The sequence below is a fragment of the Maniola hyperantus genome, chromosome 25 (assembly GCF_902806685.2).
Source record: "Maniola hyperantus chromosome 25, iAphHyp1.2, whole genome shotgun sequence".
Taxonomy (NCBI): domain Eukaryota; kingdom Metazoa; phylum Arthropoda; class Insecta; order Lepidoptera; family Nymphalidae; genus Maniola; species Maniola hyperantus.
In genome coordinates this window covers 3,554,546-3,574,568 of record NC_048560.1, presented here as the reverse complement: position 1 = coordinate 3,574,568, position 20,023 = coordinate 3,554,546, and positions in this window count along the sequence as shown.

The following is a 20,023-nucleotide window of genomic DNA, read 5'->3' as shown; positions in this document are numbered from 1 at the left end:
GCGGCATTGACTCCGAGTGGTCATTCAGATGTTTTATTTGCAATATATACCGTGAACTTTTACAAAATAGGTATAGGATTATTAAATATTTTTTCGCGTTTTGCTTAAGTGGTATCATTATAATATCATATCAGAAATCATCAGTACTATCACCTGTCTCCGTTTTTGCCCGCGTTCTGGTTACACCCAGTAGGTATGTGTATTATAAGATATAAGCTCAACATATATATAACACTAGCTGATCCCCGCGGCTTCGCCCGCGTAGATTTAGGTTTTTAAAGATCCCGTATAGCCTATGTCACTCAGGAATAATGTAGCTTTCTACTGGTGAAAGAATTTTAATTAAATTAAAATCGGTTCAGTAGTTCTAAAGATTACCCCCTACAAACAAACTTAACGACATTACCTCTTTATATTATAATACAACGGGCCGTGCAGCAGAAATCGTAATATTTTAATTTCGCCATAACTTCAAAACCAAACGTCCAATTTTAATCATTCAAAGACCAAATATTATCTCCATAAACTGTTCTTAGTGATGAAATCATTTATTTTGATAAGGATTAATAGCATGAGTAAAATAAACGCGTTTAAATGTAGTCCAAAAAAAATTCAAGATTTTTAAATAAAAAAATGGTTGCTGTGCCTCACTCGACATAGATGGGTATAGTGTGTCGCGGACTTTTTTGTAGATATTTATAAGATCTACAATTAATTAGAACATTTTATGGTTCTATCTTTTATAGTTTAGGCAGCGTACGCAAAATAAGTTTTCTGGTTGATTTTTTACACCTTGTGTCCGAAAAACCCAAATATCTTACGGAACCCTATTTTTTTTCCAAAATAAAATATAGCCTATGTTACTCGTGGATAATGTAGCTTTCGAATGGTGAAAGAATTTTTAAAATCGGTCCAGTAGTTTTTGAGCCTATTCAGTACAAACAAACAAACAAACAAAGTTTTCCTCTTTATAATATTAGTGTAGATTCAAATTTTAGCCAAATCGGTTTAGTCATTGTCGCATGCAGAAGTAGGTAAATAAACATACAAACACCCAAATTTTCACATTTTATCGTAAAATTAGGAGTAAGATACCTTATTTTTAACCGAATTTAAAAAAGGAGGAGGTTCTCAATTCCTCGGAATCTTTTTTTTATGGAAATTTTCAAGCGTAAGTAGGTAATTGTCACCAATGTTCTGGCTCGGTGAAAAAGTTTTAATATATACCTGCAGAATAATAAAAACACTGCGCAGTTTTGTCCAGCAGGTGAAATTAGCGGTAAATTTTTAATGACACGGCAGAATTGCGACTCAAATGGGTTACACTCGCATTGTGATGGCGAAATTAAATTGCAGTTGCACGAAATTTGTATTGCGTTAAAATTACTATTTAATGAATTTTCCTGTAAATATAATTATCATCATCATCATCAACTCGTCAGAATGAGAAGGGCAGGGCATAGCTACCACGCTATGTCAAGTGTCGATTGGCAGACTTCACACACCTTTGAGAACATTATGAAAAACTTTCAGGGATGCAGGTTTTATAAATATACCAGAATTGAAGTTAAATATTAATCAAGACGCGCAGAGACTTATCGAGAGTTTTACCTTTAATAATAACCTAACCGCAATATTAACTTGATTAGGGAACAAAAAAATTGCTATTGGAACCACTCAATCAAAATGGCGACCTAAACACAAAAAGCATTTAATAGTCGGTCGAGTCTCAAGTCGGAACGAGACTCACGACTCGAGACTTGAAAATATTACTAAAAAAACAAAATGGCGAATTTTAAGCGCTTGCAAATCGCAGTCGGAGTTTTTTTGAAAACTTTTTAAATCACTTGTATAAAGCAAAATCAAATGAAAGCTCTAAAAAAATCTAACTATTGATAGGTGATGTATTTATGTACTTAAATGAGTTATAAATTGAACGTGTGACCTATTTAAGTAACAATTCGGGCGTGCATTAAAAATTTACCGCCAATTTCACCTGGAGGGAACTCCGCAGTGTTTTTATTACTCGAGCGTCCCCGTCCTGGGGCCATAATAAAATTTTAAGCTTTTACATCTTAGCTAGGACATTTAGGACGTAAACGCAGAAAATTTGGTAATAAATTGATAATAAAATTTTAACATCCTTTCTGTAGTACGCGACAGCTTGAGATGGCAATCGGGGAGGGAACGCCCCCCCCCCTCATACCCCGATTTCCATCTGACCTGTCGTGTTACTTACTTTAGTTTACTTTAGTTTTATTTACTTGTTATACATACTTGATGTAATAATTCCTTAAGCATCGATATAAACGACAAGATATGGTCAAGCGAACAAAATTTTTCACGGTTTAGGAACCAAATAAATCAACGCTACCTCTAAGATACTAATGAACGACCCGTTTGAAATACAAACGTCATTGAGGTTGCATTGGTGCATAAGCACCACTGAGTCGGTGCCATTTTGTATGTTCAATAAACCTGTCCATACGAAGTAATATATAAGTCAATATTTGTAAGTTTTCGTTACTTGAAATATCGACTTAAACTTTCATTTATTTTTAAGTAAAAATTACTGCTGCCATTTTTATGCTTGACTTGACTCGTAGAATTTTAACTTAAACTCGTCTATTAAAATGGTTGCTAAACGACTTGCACTGGAAATTGTTGCTTAATTGTCGACCACTCAGTCCACAGTAGAATCGCGTTGGTACGAATTTAATGGATTTCCAATTTTTGAGCCATTAGCACCAGAAGCGTGAGCTTTTTAGGACACAGTACCCTTAGTATAAGATTTCACGTCTCACCGACGTTGCTAGAATTCGAGAGTCGAAACACAATAACGTCAAAATAAAATAGACCTAAAGAGCCTTGAATTGAACTCAAAAATTCAATGCCACTGATTTTAATTTTGCAAATTTTCCGCTTGGAGCGCTTCCGCGTTATAGTAAACTGGATCTTAACTGCCTTGTTTTAAAGCTCAAGTTTGTCTACACATCTACATCCAGCGCTCCAAACGGAAATGTTGCGAAATTAAAATCAGTGGCATTAAATTTTTGACTTCAATTCAAGGTTCTTTAGGTTTGTTTTACTTTGACGTTATTGTGTTACGAATCTAGAATTTTAGCACGTTGTTTGTAAGACGTAAAATCTTATACTAAGCGTATCTACTGTGTTATGATAGATCAGTCAGTCAGTTAGTCAGTCAGTCAGTCCCCTTGTATATTTAAAGTTATTTTATATATTTAAGTCGGTAAATTTTGTGCTTGCGGTTAATTTAATGTGCTTCAAGAGTAACAACGCACGTGGCTTAATTTAACATTCGCGCTTAATTCCTTATGAAATGGGGAAATTGCATAACATAGCTTTTAACCCGTCACACTATACTGATTTGGGGTCGGGGTCGCGACGTGTAGACAATTAACTACATAATATAGGACTAAGAGCCAGCGCGTGCCAGACCTTCGCTATTTTATAAAAGACACCCTTAACGTTTGAGTGTCTAGCATTTTCACATCTTACAAATTTTTGTATTACTATTTACTACTATACTTATTTAATAAGGGTAGGTACTGAAATGAGGGTACTGATTAGACTTTGGCGTTTTTATTGTTTTATGTTTGACGATTTTTACACCTGTTATCTCCCAAAGCCACTATGATCCAATCCGACGTTCCTCCCAGTATTGGCGACAATACGCAGAGAAACTCTCAGCTTTTATAAAACAACGAGGGTCTGGCACGCCCTGGCTCTCTCTATATGCAAATGAGTGCGGCACTGTCACAGGATTTATGAATGCTAATGCATCTAAAACATGCTGAAATTGTGGCTAATTCTGTTGTACACTATCTCTAAGTCTAAACTAAATTGACAGGCGCTAAAATTGTTTAAATCTTTATTATATTATATATTCCAAGGTAGCGAATGGCGTCCTCGAATTGGACAGTGCAGCGCTGGAAAACCCCGACCATGTGGACAGACGACATCAATGGAGTCGCAGGGAGCCGCTGGATTCAGGCGGCGCAAGGCCGTGGTCTGTGGAAGTTCTACAAGAGACCTATGTCCAGCAGTGGAGGTCTCATCATCATCAGTTTGTCGCAGCGACAAGAGCTATAAAAGAAACTCGCTCAGCGGGATTATAAAATTCAGACAAAAGCCAGATTCTTATTTTAACTTTTACATTATCAAGGAAAAGGTGACTGACTGACTGACTGACTGATCTATCAACGCACAGCTCAAACTACTGGACGAATCGGGCTGAAATTTGGCATGCAGATGGCTATTATAGCGTACCTACGCATCCGCTGTGAAAAGATTTTTGAAAATTCAACCCCTATGGGGGTGCATTAGGGGTTTGAAATGTGTGTAGTCCACACGGACGAAGTCGCGAGAATAAGCTAGTTAGGTGTATTTTGCTTTGAGTGTATAGGTCTAGCTTGAACCTAGACAAAAGTAAGTGGCTATTGGATTACTCTTTCTACTCTATTAAAGAATTTTTAATTTATAAAACGTCAAAAAAATTATGAATATTACTTGCATTGTAAAATATTACTATTTTTTTTATGTTAAAATTGTTGTATGCCAGAAATGGCTGGATGCATGCTGTATTCACAACGAATAAAATATTTGATTTGATTTGAAAATACTAGTCCATAAAATTACTTATATCTTAATTATATTCAAAGTGTGACCCTTCTAACGAAAGCCATTAAACTTAAAAGACCACTTACACACAACGAGCGGGCGACAAAATTCCGTCGGAATTACTTGAAAGCCATACACAAGCGTCCTGTGTGAAGCGACCGTTAAATTAACCCTTTATCGCTCCCGTCAGTGACTCCGACGCAATTACAGAATGGCTGCCGCTGTAATACTGTCAGAGTTTAACAAACGAAACACGACTTGTTCGAAATTCAAATGTGTGTAGTGCATACACTTTGTGAACGCACTCGCCATATTTGCTTTATATGTCAACTGTCATGACAAAATTACGATTTTAGTCCTTGATCTGTGGCTCTTCCGTTCCACGTGACATTTGCGAAGTGCGTTTTGCTGGTGTGGCACTAATACAAGCCCTAGAGCAAAATAAGAAAAATAAGGGTAATTTTGTGTTTGTCATTTGTATGGGATTACGTAACAGAGAGAGATTAATTCTCTCCGTGGATAGAGTACCTATAGCTTAAATCTAGAGAAAATATTATTCCTTAAAATTACTTAAATCCAAAGCGTGACCCTACTAACGAAAGCCATTAAACTTAAAAGACCACTTACACACAACGAGCGGGCGACAAAATTCCGTCGGAATTACTTGAAAGCTATACACAAGCGTCCTGTGTGAAGCGACCGTTAAATTAACCCTTTATCGCTCCCGTCAGTGACTCCGACGCAATTACAGAATGGCCACCGCTGTAATTCTGTCAGAGTTTAACAAACGGAACACGACTCGTTCGAAATTCAAATAATTTGTAGTTACCACTTTTTAACTTAGAATAATTACAACCTTACCAGAAAATCTATTTAACTAAGCAAGCAACACTACTGAAAATAATATGTATGAATAGCGACCTCCCGCGGCTTCGGTGCAGCGAGAATTTCAATAAATCTGCTTTATTTGTTACCTATATCATAAAGTCCAATCGGTGGACGGACGATCGTCGTCGTCCTTCGCAGGGAGTCGCTGGATTCAGGCGGCGCAAGACCGTGGCGCATGGAAGTCCCTACCAGTTGGTGTTGGTCCTCTGGTAAGTTGCAGACCGTTATTTAAAGACTTAAAGGTTTTGCCGCTACCGAGCATGTTTATTAAAGAAATAATATGCATTTTCGTCAAAAAGTACCCTCAGTATTTTAAGCGTAACAGCGAAATGAATAGAAGTAAAAGGTATCCTAATAAATTGTACGTACCGAGATGCAACATGGATATATTCAAAAGAAATGCCTTTTATAAGGCCATTATGGTATTTAATAAGCTACCGCAGTCAATACAAGCCATGGCGCTACAAATTTTTAAGGTCAAACTTAAGGACTGGCTTATGGAAAAATGTTTCTATAGTGTAAATGATTATATGACCCATTAATGTAGATTTGACCTTAACTGTTTTGTTGCTGTTGTAGGATAATTATTTATATTTTATGATAACTAAATTTTTTTTTAAAATTATTATTGACATCGACATGCGTTTTTAATGTAATAGAACAATTTGCACACTAAGTTATTGGTTGAATGTGTTAGAACAAAATAGATTTAAGACCAAATTGTACCACATTCTAGCAAATAAACACTATTTCTATTTCTATTTCTATTTCCTACAAGAGAGCCGTAGAGCCAGAGTTACTAACATTCTTCAAGGAGTCATGAAACTGAAGCGGACACATGGGCACCTCGAAGATCTCATCATTGATAACGGACTGCATTAAAATACTTACTGTATTTAAATAATAATATTATCGTATAGATTTCCGTAATAAATTTGTAAACTGCAGATTTCCAGATTTAAATCCGGAATCGGGACTTATTAATAAAAAAGATGATATTTTCACGGTAAAATATCACTGCACGGCCCCACGGACGTCAATGTAAATTAAAAATATACATGGAACCATCGAGATATACACATAGAACAACATACTCGTAGCTCATATAAGGTACATCAGATATCAAAAAAGCGCCTCACCTAAAAACAGAACTAAGCTTTGAACTAGTATGAATATTTTAAATAAAACAGTTATAGTTTATATAATATTGTTTGTATTTGGTGAAATCAAAATTAATAATTAGCTATTGATTTTGATTTCACCAGATTATGAGTGACGATCGATATCTAAGATTTTTTTGAATCTGTTTTCGTAAAGCGCTCAAACCTTAATTTCAATGCAGATGTATCAATGAATCTTCGCAAGCCCTCATTGGTCACGTTGTGATAAAACTGTTAAAAAGCATTTATCAGCTCTTGATGTCACCAAGGGCAGTGGCCCTGATGGTCTACATCCCTTATTTATATACGCCACCGTAAACAATTTCACCCTCGCCACCTGGGTGTCTGGTGCACTTCGACCGTCCCTTGTGCCAGATCCTTCTTTCCACATTCAAACTGTGGAATCAACTAGCCCATCGACGGTGTTCCCACTAGATTACAACATGGGGTTATTCAAGAGGCGGACCAGCACATTCCTAAAAGGCCGGCAACGCATCGACAGTTCCTCTGGTGCTGCAAATGTTCATGGGCGGCGGCAATCACTTAACATCAGGTGACCCGCCTGCTCCTTTGCTCGCTATCAAGGTCGCTAATGACAGTTAAAAAAAAACTGTCCTTTGCACATCAGTCGGTATTCTGTGGTACATTGCGCGCTCTAGCAGTACGACATCTCCGTGCACGAAGCACTGAATAATTTGATATTACGAGAAAATGAACTGTATAAATTATAAAGCAATATTCACAGGAAAGGCTTTTATGTTTTAAAGCTTTAATTATTTCTGTTTTGTACTGAAATAATTCCGTTTATACTTTATCGCGAGTTAAATTAAGCCTTTGTATATTATTATGTTACGTACTTTCTCTAACAGATACTCGTACTTTATGATAACGATTTGTTTTCATTTCAAACCAGCTTTTGGCCGTGACTTCGTCTACGTGGATCCATTTTTTTTAACTCTATTGAAACCCTTACCTGTACCCTTTGTCAATGTCCATCTTTCTACCATTTATCGAAGCTATGAGAGACAGAAAGATTAATCTCAAAATATTTTTCTTGTTATATAATCTTGACATCATAATAACACGTATTGTCACGAAGGTATACCGGTAAGATCACAGGTATATACCTGTAGATACGCAACTAGCGTGGCCCCCTCAGTCCCTCTCATTCAAGGAAAGGTACTTACTTGTGAAATGTTATTCCTTCTATATTACGTCCGCTTCGGCTATTGTAGCCTAGTATACTGCAACCCACCATTGCACAATAACTTCAAAACAAAAAAACAATAAAACAAATCAATTATTTCTTTAAAATACTTGTGTCAACATAACCTTACTTCAAGTTGTTTGTCAAGATCTCACATACAAAAAAGGGTACCTACATATTGTCAAAAAAAGTAGCTACTGGGATAAGTGTGTCTGTCTGTCTGTCTGTCTGTCTGTCTGCTAGCTTGACTGATTTTGATGAAATTTGGTACAGCGATAGCTTGTATCCCGGGGAAGGACATAGGCTACTTTTTATCCCGGAAAATTGAAGAGTTCCCACAGGATTTTTAAAAACCTAAATCCACCCGTACGAAGTCGCGGGCATCAGCTAGTGTTTTAATAAGAGCTTAAATACATTACACATACACACACACATACACACACACACGCACACACACACACACACAATATATTTAAACTCCTAAACACTATAGTGAAAAGCAACGAATAAAAAGGACTCATGTATGTTGTTTAGAAGATTGGTACCTAAGTAGCTAAAGAATTAAAAATTTTACCACCAATTTCACCTGGACGTTACTCCGTAGTATTTTTATGACCCTTACGCCCCGGCGTAATAAAATTTAAGCGTCCAGTTCCTCTAGTTAGGATTGTAGGAGCTAGGAACATTATGTAGGACATTTCAAGTGAAAATTCCTACATCTACCTAGTTCTTATTTCATTAGTTTTTATCACAATCATAATACTCAATTATATTTATTTTACTTGTTTTAATGACGGTATCAAACGACATATTTTCATGTAGATAACGGGTGTAGTGGTGCAACCTCTACCATCTTTTGGCAGGCTGGCAACTGTGAAGAAAAGATTGCGCCACTTGGAACACCATTTGAATTTGGAACGATACGAAAATCCTTCTACACTTCCACGTCCTTCCACCGGACTATGAGACCTCGCAGATCCTGACAGGCCATGGATGCTTTAACAAGCGCCTGCATGACATGTGTCTCGTGGAGAGTGGTGTGTGCTTGTGCGGACTGGCGGAGGAGGACCTCCACCATGTCTTGTGGGAGTGCGCACTGTATGAGGACCTCCGGTGCGCCCTGCTGGACGGGATCGTTCGTGAAGAGGAGGGTCCAGTTTACTACCAGGACCTCGTTGCCTCGGCGGGAAACTTCGGCAAGCTACGGGAGTTCGCGCACCACTGGCACAAGAGGCGGAACAGCTCGGACCGTGATCGTGGACCAGTGGGTGTTTGAGGAAGGATCCGGACCGCGGGGCACGCGGGGATCTGCGTTTTGTGTACGTCTGCCCCAGAAAGGGGAGAAAGACATAAAGGGACAAGGAAAGGATAGAAAAAATTTGTAGGGAGTCAAGAAGGCGCCCCGGGAAAGAGCCACCGAGCAAGTACCGAACGGGTGCCCTCCCGCGTTTCGTCCCATATAACCGCGAGGTTGGTGGGGCCATGGGAGGTGGTGGGTTGTATACTTCCACGTATAAAACGAGCTCATCCCCTACCATATACTCGTCACATCAACATCTTCATTGTATAATATATTAAAGGGCTCGCGAGCCAGTTATTGTAAATACTATTAATTGTATAGTGTATTATAAACCTGTACATTGTTGATGGAAGCCAGAGCCTAAAGTGAACGCACCTTGTCTACGACAAGTGATTAAAAAGCAATAAAAAGACTATTGTGGATCTGTCAATGGCAATGTATTGTGTCAAGTGTCATCTTGAAAAAATTGTATTTTCATTGTGAATACACTCCAAGTTTATTTTTAATCTAAAGTCTCTTTTATTTACTAAATCACAAAATAATAAGTAAATTTAATTCCTACAATTGTAATATGTGGCTGGTCCATCATTGTTACGACACTCCAGCTACAGTACCTATATACTGGTTTTTTTTTAAATATGTAGAACGCTATTTTAAGTTAGAAGATTCACGCGGGGATGAATTAAATTCAGCATTGTGTGTACGAAAAACCCAGAAAGCAATTTTCGAATTACCGGGGTGCGGTGTGTGGAGTCACCAATTTTCCATACAAAAGGGATGGGACGGGCATTGTTGTTCACACAATTGCGGAGTTGCATGTGAGTCATAATACGTCAGACTTCATAATTCATACAACTTCCCGCTATAAAAGCTCTGGACGGATTTGGCTGGAAAAATTTTGATGTTCAAAAACTTTTGATGTTGAAAAACTTGGTGGGCTAAAGTTTTTCTTCATTTTGGCTCTATGTTGTGTTAAACATAAAGTAGGTATGCATGCGTGTTGCCAGTGATGACATATGGATCCGAGACATGGTCGCTAACTATGGGCCTCATAAGAAAGCTCAGAGTCACTCAGCGGGCGATGAAGAGAGCTATGTGCGGAGTTACTCTATGTGATCAAATCAGAAATGAGGAGATCCGTAGGAGAACTAGAGTAACCGACATAGCTCAACGGGTTGCGAAGCTGAAGTGGCAATGGGCAGGGCACATAGTTCGTACAACCGATAGACGTTGGGGTCCCAAGGTGCTAGAATGGCGACGTCGCACCGGAAGACGCAGTGTTGGAAGACCCCCCACTACGTGGACGGACGACATCAGACGAGTCGCAGGGAGCCGCTGGATCCAGGCGGCGCAAGACCGTGGCATGTGGAAGTCCCTACAAGAGACCTATTGGACATAGGTCTCTTGTAGGGACTTCCACGCAGTGGACGTCTATTGGTTGATGATGATGATGATGAGGTATGCATAAGTCATCTACATCTTTTCACGGCCCACCAGTTTAACCGATTTATATGAAATTTAGTACAGCGTAGTCTACATCCCGGGGAAGGACATAGGCTACTTTTTATCCCGGAAAATTAAAGATTTCCCGCGGGATTTTTAAAAGCCACGCGGACGCAGTCGCGGGCATCATCTAGTAATATATAAAACGAACAGGTAACTGTCTGATCTATTAACGCACAGTTCAAACTGGACGGATCGGGCTGAAATTTGGCATGCAGATAGCTATTATGACGTAGGCATCAGCTAAGAAAAGATTTTCCAAAATTAAACCCCTAAAGGTGTAAAATAGGGGTTTGAAATTTGTGTAGTCCACGCGGACGAAGTCGCTCGCATAAGCTAGTTTATAAATAAAATAAAACATTATTTAATTTCCAAAATCAGTGAATTTAATTTACTTAACGCCATAGCTACAAACGTTCTCCCGAATTATCGGGATATTTGAATTAACTGTAAACGCTGTAATTTAACGCCCACTGTTTAGCAATTAGTGGGCAAATTGCTCCGTGAGACGACTCTGAGGGTGATAATATAACAATTATAACCTACACCGGAATTATGTTACAGTGATGTATAATGATTAACATACAAATAAATGTACGCAAAATTTACCTATTACCTATAATATTATACATATCTCATACCCGGCTTTACTCACGTGTTTAGTCTCAACCAAGACGCGTGCGCGAACTGACTCCTTTGAAAAGGGACCCCGGATGGGTTCGAAACTAGTCGGGCTAACGTTGACTAAGTAAACACGTGAGTAAAGCCGGATTTGAGATATGTATAATACCTACCTATGGAAATCACTCACGATAGTTTAAATGCTAAAATACCTATAATGTTGAGTTTAAAGTTTCTAAAACTGATGACAACTGCAATTTCATCTAGTAACTAGCGGACCAGCGGTCGTGTGATAAAATGAATTAGTCGTCTGCTGGTCTGACTGCTAGACACTCCGAAAAATTGGTTTGTAGCATATTTGTAGCACTTTGTTAATTATAGCGCTAGTTACATGACGTAGATGGTCGTAGCTAGTTCGTAGACCGCGCCTACGGCGTATTTTTCTACTGTTCGGCTATAATGACGTAGACATCCGCTAAGAAAGGATTTTTGAAAATTCAGCCCCTAAGGGGGTAAAATAGGGGTTTGAAATGTATGTAGTCCACGCGGACGAAGTCGCAGGGATAATATGCTAGTCTATTTTAAAGATGGAAAGGACTTTCTTACGTTCTGTCATACGGAACAGACATTCAACGTGGGCAAAGTCGAGGGCATCAGCTTATAGCATTAAAGTTAAACGCCAAAGGCAGATCTTTTTGTGCAATATTTTTGCAGGTTTATCCAAAGAGCATTTTAGTGAACGCGGCGTAAAGGAGCGTGCTACAAAGGCTTTACTGCAACGGACACTGCTGCATGACTAGGGCTGCCACTGCAGTTCAACATTAAATCTAGACACAGCATGTGCACAAAGGGTTCAGTTGTAGGCAACGCTTTGAGTGCAAGGAGGCAAATTTATAAAGTTCAAGCGTGTCTGGCAGGGGGTAGCCACGATACTAAGTGTCTGAAAATGCATGACGTGATTTCTAATACTGAAGAAAAAAAAATTACACTGTGACGAAAGATTTTATACACCTTTGTTAATAATAATAATTGTTATCTGCCAAACTTCATAGTAGCTGATTGTTCTTCCCTGTATTGGGGACAATGCGCAAAAAAACTTTTGGCCTTTATAAAATAACAAAGTTCTGATCCTCAGTCCTCACAGGCTCTTTCACTCACTAACACTTGGCACCTACCAGGATTGCTATAACCATGCAAGAAATACAGATCCGTTGCTCCATTGTGACGTGATTGAAGGACAAACAAACACACTTTCTCATTTCTAATAATAATTAATTATAATATGGGTAGTGATAACAAATCGACAGCCATTTATTTTCTCGTGAGGAAAATCCATCATGGATACCACCAGCCACGGGGGTGCACAGTGATTATGTCGGACTCTTACCGACTAAAAACCTCACGAAGTTCCACCCCACCGCTAACGACGGAGCACAAGGGACCAACAACGCCTCGTTACTCCGCCAGCGGATGTCCGCCACAGCAGACCCACCACTGGGGCACTACGTGTCCCCAAACACTGTTACGAGCATGCCGGAACCACAGCACGCCAACCAACCCGAGGACCACACCGTGAGCGACGGACCGCCCCGTGCCCATCATCCACAGATCCTCACGAGGGCTAGGGCTCGCGGGGAGGGCCATAACCTCTCCACGTTCCCCATCCTCACCATCTCCCTCACCCGTCACCAAACTGGACAGGCGAGAGACCGGTGGTGCAGCCAGTGTTTGCGTGGGTGATGAAGTACTCATCTCTCTGCTCTTCCCCCGGAAGGGACTCGCAACACTCAGGCACACGGGGAGGTTACCTGGCTGGTACCCCAAATCGACAGCCCTACCGCAACGCGTCTTACTTGAATAATAAATTTATATTACGCTCGCTGAATAACTATAAAAATGAGTATAATATATATTTCAAAATGTTAGTCTAATATCATTAGTTAAGTAAGGCTTGCGAGTTTTCTCTTAAGTAAAGCTTAATTAATTGGGCATTTCAAGTTGTAATATAAAAACGCTGGGAGAATTTTAAAACAATACGTTCTTGTATGATTTTAGTGCCTAGTTTCTCCTACCGTCTCTAACGCATCATAGGCCTACGGTAGGTGTAGGCTAATTTTATCCCGGGAAATCAAAAACCTAAATCCAAGCGAAAGAAATTATCATCTTCTATTTTAGCGTTTAAATTATTGAAAGTGACATCTATCCATACTAATCACTACCCCTATCGCCACATCCTACTCATATTATAAATGCGAAAGTGTGTTTGTTTGTTGATTTGTTGGCTTATTAATTTTTTGTTTGTTGGTATGTTGGGTTGTTCTTAAATCACGTTGCAAGTTGCAGCGGAGCAACGGATCGACCTGATTTTTTGCATGAGTATAGTTAAAGACATGGAGAGTGACATAGACTACTTTTTACCCCGGAAAATAAAAGAGTTCCTATAAGATTTTTATCCACCAAGTCGCGGGCATGAGCTATTAAGTATTATAAATAGGAAAGTGTGTCTGTCTGTGCTTCTGTTTGTCTGTAGACTGACAGAGAGATATACCTATCTATAATATGTATATCTCTCTGTTTGTCTGCTAGCTTTTCAACGCCCATCCATTTAAGCAATTTTGACCAAATTTGAGATAGTTTGCACCCCGAGGAAGGAGATAGGTAAGGTAACTTTTGTCCCTGAAAATCAACAAGTTTCCACGGGATTAAAAAAGATAACAGTCTGTACTCACGATCGTCGTCTAGTACATATAAGATTATTCTTTTGCAATTTACTGTATGACAATTCCGTATAAGTAGGCAGGAGATGCAAGAAATAAACAAAATATGAAAAGCCTTTTCACAATAACATCCCCTCGAAGGAAACTTGGGGAAGTGCAGGAAATGGGAGAGGGAAGTCGTCCCGCGCCTCGCCGACGACGTGGAAATTACCTACTTTGTTTTTGTCGGGCTCGAGAATGTGAAGACCCTCTAACTCAAAATTGTGCCCCTACATACATTACTAAAGCAGCGTTCAACCGCTAAATTTCACCCTGAAGTGATACCTAACGTGTTTTCCAAGGCACGGAGAAGAAACGCCTGATTCAGACCTCCAAATTCCCATCTGTCAGTTACCAATAGGATCTTGCCTCTTGGACTAGTAATAAAATGATGTTGATTTTCTTGTATAGCGGTAGTTTATTCGAACGGAACACTTCGATTCTAAGTAGGTAGGTATATTATGTAGGCGCATAATTTTCGAACGAATGCACCAAATTGGTTATTTCTTTAACGGGAAAAGACAGTTCCTGTGAAAAGCGGACCGAGTCGCGGGCAACAGCTAGTCTAGGATAAAATTAACGTTTTCATCATCATCAACTGTTGGACATAGGTCTCTTGTAGGGACTTCCACACGCCACGGTCTTGCGCCGCCTGGATCCAGCGGCTCCCTGCGACTCGTCTGATGTCATCCCTACACCTAGTGGGAGGTCTTCCAACGCTGCGTCTTCCGGTGCGAGGTCGCCATTCCAGCACCTTGGGACCCCAACGTCTATCGGTTGTACGAACTATGTGCCCTGCCCATTGCCACTTCAGCTTCGCAACCCGTTGAGCTATGTCGGTTATTCTATTTCTCCTACGTTACGATAAAATTAAGGTTTTACGCTCATATATTATAATCTAATCTAGAATGTCTATCCAAATTCTAGTTGGCAATTACAATAGTGCATTTCAGAATTCAATGATAGTTAATTGGACTGTTTTCCAATTGCGGCGAACTATTTCCTAATGGAAATGTATGCATCACTTATTTGCGTGCTTTGTGCGCTATTTATCTATTCAGTTGCTATTTGTGATGTCTATGGCATTATTTACATGACCTGCCTAGCTCAGTGGTGACTGGAGAATTGCAATTTTGTAATTGTGCATTGTAAGGTCTACATCGCTTGAGGATGCTCCGGTGTCGGGGCGTAACGTGCGTCGAGTGTGTTTTGGGATTTATGTGGTGGGTATTGATTGCCTGGTGGCTGCTTTTTTCTGCATGTTTAGCAGTGGGAGGGCGGGCGGTGCATGTCGCATGCTTCATGTTGCATCATACAGATTCAACCTGTTTCAGCGGATTATAGCAAACTAAGCTTTTGGTTCATTGTATAAGGTAAAGACGTCAGTAGTGATTTCCTAAGTTTTTATGGTAGCCTGGTTCTTCTTATTTTTTCTTTGGGGATTTGCAGGTCCTTGAATTCCCTGTATCACTTCAACCGTCTTCCAAGCATTGTGATAGCCACCAGTTTTAGAGTTCCGTGCCAATATTTGTGACTGCCCAGGTACAGCAGAATTTCGGCAATGAAAGTTTGTTAGTGATTCTCTCAAATTGTTATAGTTTTGGTTCATTGTATATCATGGATTTCCGAAAAGTAACGCCTGCTTCTTTACAGCAATCTTTACGTTAATTAATTTGTAACCGATCGGTAATTTACCTAAAGCTCAATAACTTTACACAGCTTCTCAAAAAGTTATAAGAAAAAGGGCGAAGGGCGGGGACCCCTCAACACTTCACAACCTTTGTGTGGAGCGCGCTTTGTTCTGAACATTGTGTAATGTTTTTGAACAAAGCCCGTATAGAATTCGTGTAGTGCCTATCCGGTAAAGCGGTTGCCCTTTCCGTGAAAACGAGTTTCGGTTCGTGAATAAGGCTTCTGTGCTTGTTTGTGATACTTGAGTTTCTTTTTTGTGTTATAGTCGCCTTGGTGACATACTTTTAAATTGGAAAATCCATATTGATAATTTGTGTATGAAGTTAAATAGGTTTTCTTTTGCACTACACATGCTCTCTAAAGTTGTAAACCAGACAGCAGTGTTAATAGCTTTCAATGCATACGTAACAGCAAATATTCGATACGGTATCATATTTTGGGGAAACTCGACTGACAAAGATAGGGTTTTTAAAAGTCAAAAGAAGTGTATAAGAGCCATATGTCATTTGAGCTCCACAGATTCGTGTAAACCATATTTTGATAAATTTAAGTTACTTACATGTCCAAGTTTATACATTTATGAAGTACTTGTATTCATTAAAACAAATGTTAAATTGTTTAAATATTCTGAGAATGAGCGTAGACAGAATAAACTGTGTCCTATGCAACATACAACCGCACTTTTTGGTAATAGTATCTTTAATATGGCACCTCAGTTGTACAATAAACTACCAGCATCATTGGCTGACCGAAAGCTAAACATTAAAACTTTTAAATATAAAATTAAAGAATTTTTACTACATAAAAGATACTATTCCATTAAAGAGTATTTAACAGACACAAATTTATAATAAGTTGTAGCATTTTTTATTTATTTTATTAGCAGTCTTTAAATTGTATTGTATTATATTGTTAAATCTAGTAGGTATGTATAAAATATAATTATTAACTGTATTAAATAATAGTAATAATAGATAATTCAATTGTAATTTAAGTCAGTAAGTTGGTTTTAGTTTTTAGGAGTTAGTTTTATTTTTTTGCATGCCATAATATGGCTATTTGTGGTGAAACTATAATAAGTGTAACATCTGTATATACATACATACCCACATGTGCAATAAAGAATATTTGATTGATTGATTGATTTGACTTTTTGACTGGATTAAAAAAAATGGTGGTAAATAACTTTGTTCATGCCCATCATATTCGCCATGAATGTTATATTATTATACACTAGCTGATCCACCCCGGCTTCGCTCGGGTGGAGTTTAAAAAATTGAGGGGGAGGTTGAATTAAATTTTTCTCTCCGTAAGAACCATCCTCGTACTTCAAGGAAATAAAAAAGAATTATTAGCGAAATCGGTTTAGCTGTTCTCGAGATTTGCGATGAGCAACACATTTAGTGATTCATTTTTATATTATACATAGTACGCGACAGGTCGAGATGGCAATCGGGGTATGAGGTGGGACGCCCCACACACCCGCACGTCATCCACGCTCGACGGCACCGGGTTAGCGCAAGGGCTATGCGGGTGTACACTAACTAAAAGTACCCTATAGGTTTCTTTTCAGACAGACAGATAACGAAGTGATCCTATAAGGGCTCCTTTTTTCCTTTTGACGTACGGAACCCTAAAAACAGGTAAATGTGTAACGTAAAAAAGAAAACATAAAGAAATCACATTAAGGCATCATTAGCAAAGCGATGTTACCTTTTTACGATAAATTATTCACGTAATGAACCCGGCTCGACAGTGGGGAAATTGGCTACGTTTCCCGAATTAGCCCTTTTCTGTACCCTTAGTACGAGAGTTTATGTCTCACCAACGTTGATAGTATTCGAGTGTCGAAGCACTTCCGTGTTCTAATAAACTAGATCTTAACTGCCTTATTTTAAAGCTCGAGTTTATCTACACATCTACAGCCAGCGCTCCAAGCGGAAACATTGCGAAATTAAAATCAGTGGCATTGAATTTTTGACGAACACCTCCACGGCATCGCTCTGCTCATCCCCCGATCGATGACCGGGCGTCCACTACCTCGGGAGCTCCTTCGATCGCCTTCACCAGCGCGAGACGCAGGTGATAGCGACGACGACCCAGATGACGCGACACCCACCGGAAGAGACCCCGTCTCTGCACTGGACGGCACACTTAGCGCCGTCGTGCAGAGACCTACCCCAAACTATCACGGACCTACAACATCACCGCGCTGCGGTGAAGTGGGTGATCCATCCGCTGCGCGGTGAAACAAGATGGAGACATCCCAAACCACCAGGGCCCAAAGCCAAGAATGGCAGGCCCTAGCCGGTATGGCTTAAATAAAAACACCTGGGCACAGAGATGCCCAGCGACGCGCCCGGGTAAGGAGGCAAAGCCTCGAGGCCCGTACCCCCGTCTGGCCGTTCCGGCCACACGGAGATGACCTCAATTTTTGACTTCCATTTTTTTTAGGTCCATTTTACTTTGACGTTTCGATTCTCGAATTCCAGCAACGTTGGCGAGACGTAAAATCTTATACTAAGCGTACTGTACGGCTGACCTTTTAGGGAGTGTTTACACAGAGCCGTGCGGTGGGCTGGACGTGGCTTGTCAGACATGTTCTATTTATTAATCTACTAGCTGATGCCCGCGACTACGTACGTGTAGTTTTAAGTTTTTAAAAATCCCGTAGGAACTCTTTGATTTTCCGGGATAAAAAGTAGCCTATGCCCCTTTCCAGGTCTTAAACTATAGGTACCCATGCAAAAAATCACGTCGATCCGTTGCTCCGTTGCGACGTGAATGAAGGACAAACCAACAAATCAACAAACAAACACACTTTCACATTTATAAATGGGGTAGTGATTCTCATAAGAGCCACAAGGCCTTCATGAAACAACTATTTTTGGCATCCTAGATTAGAAAATGAATACAGTTAGTCGGAAAAGTTAATTTTGACGACCTCAGGACCCTTATCAGCGGTTGTCAGAGCCACGCTTCGCTGATTATCGACCACCTGTGCTTGTCGTTTGGAACTTTGGGACCCCAGGAATTATATAATTTCAACTACAATTACCTACAATACAAATTAGATCCAAAATATCTTTAACTAGCGATAAATAAGAGGATTTTCTTACGACCTAATTAACATTATTTCAATTTCTCTAAGGATCTCTAATTTTTGAGAATTAAACTATAGCTATGAACCTTCCTCTTGAACTCTTCCTCTTTCTCTATCTATTGGTGAAAACCGCATTAAAATCCGTTGCGTAGTTTAAAAGATCTACGCGTACATACCTACATGCAGACAGCGGGAAGCGACTTTATTTTATACTATGTAGAGATATTGTAAACAAGAGTGAATAGGCACCTTCTAGGCAAACGCGTCCCATCTTAGGCCTAGAAGATGCCTATTCACTCTTGTTTGCTCTTGAAGGTAACCCACATTATAATTGGAGGGGAAAACTGATGCTGGAGATGCTCCCAAATCTTAGCGGTAGAAATGAGGAGGCAAATCGCTTCGTACGTATCCGTGGAATTTCGACTTCGAACAGGTGCAGACCTTGGCGATGCTTGGTGGTAGAAAGGTGAAGGAGGAACCAGGTCGAAAATTTCTTCGGCATACTCTCCGAAATACTCGTATATCCTGTAAAATACTGAGTGTAAAATAAAAATGATGAGTTGATATTGTTGCTACCACTGGATTTAATATCCTCTACTCGGTAATTCGTTTAAATCTGTATGCCTTTTGGCTATTGTTTACTATTTATATTCTCTTTCACGACTCTACCTACCTCATAAACACATAATACGAATACATAAAGTAAGCAGTACGTGCGTATTCAAACCAAGCAGATCACAAATCATTTAATCACGATCGAAATAGAATCCAATTTGAGCGATTTCTAGTGGAACACAAACTAGACACGCTCGCATTGCAGTAGGATCTGTAGTCTAAGAGCTGGTATCTAGTTCGGTCCCCACTAGGGATTTCGAATACCGGTTTTTTTAAATACCGGTATTAGGTAACACCAATTTTTTTTTCAATACCGACATACCGGGATCCCGGTATTTAGTTTGTAAAAAAAATTACATTCGAAAAAAAAATATATTTTAGAATAAAGTAAGTTTTCTCGCTACTCGCTTCTCGCTTCTAGCTACACGCTTCTCGCTTCTCGGCTTCTCGCTACTCGCTTCTCGCTACTCGCTTCTCGCTTCTCGCTTCTCGCTACTCGCTTCTCGCTACTCGCTTCTCGCTACTCGCTTCTCGCTA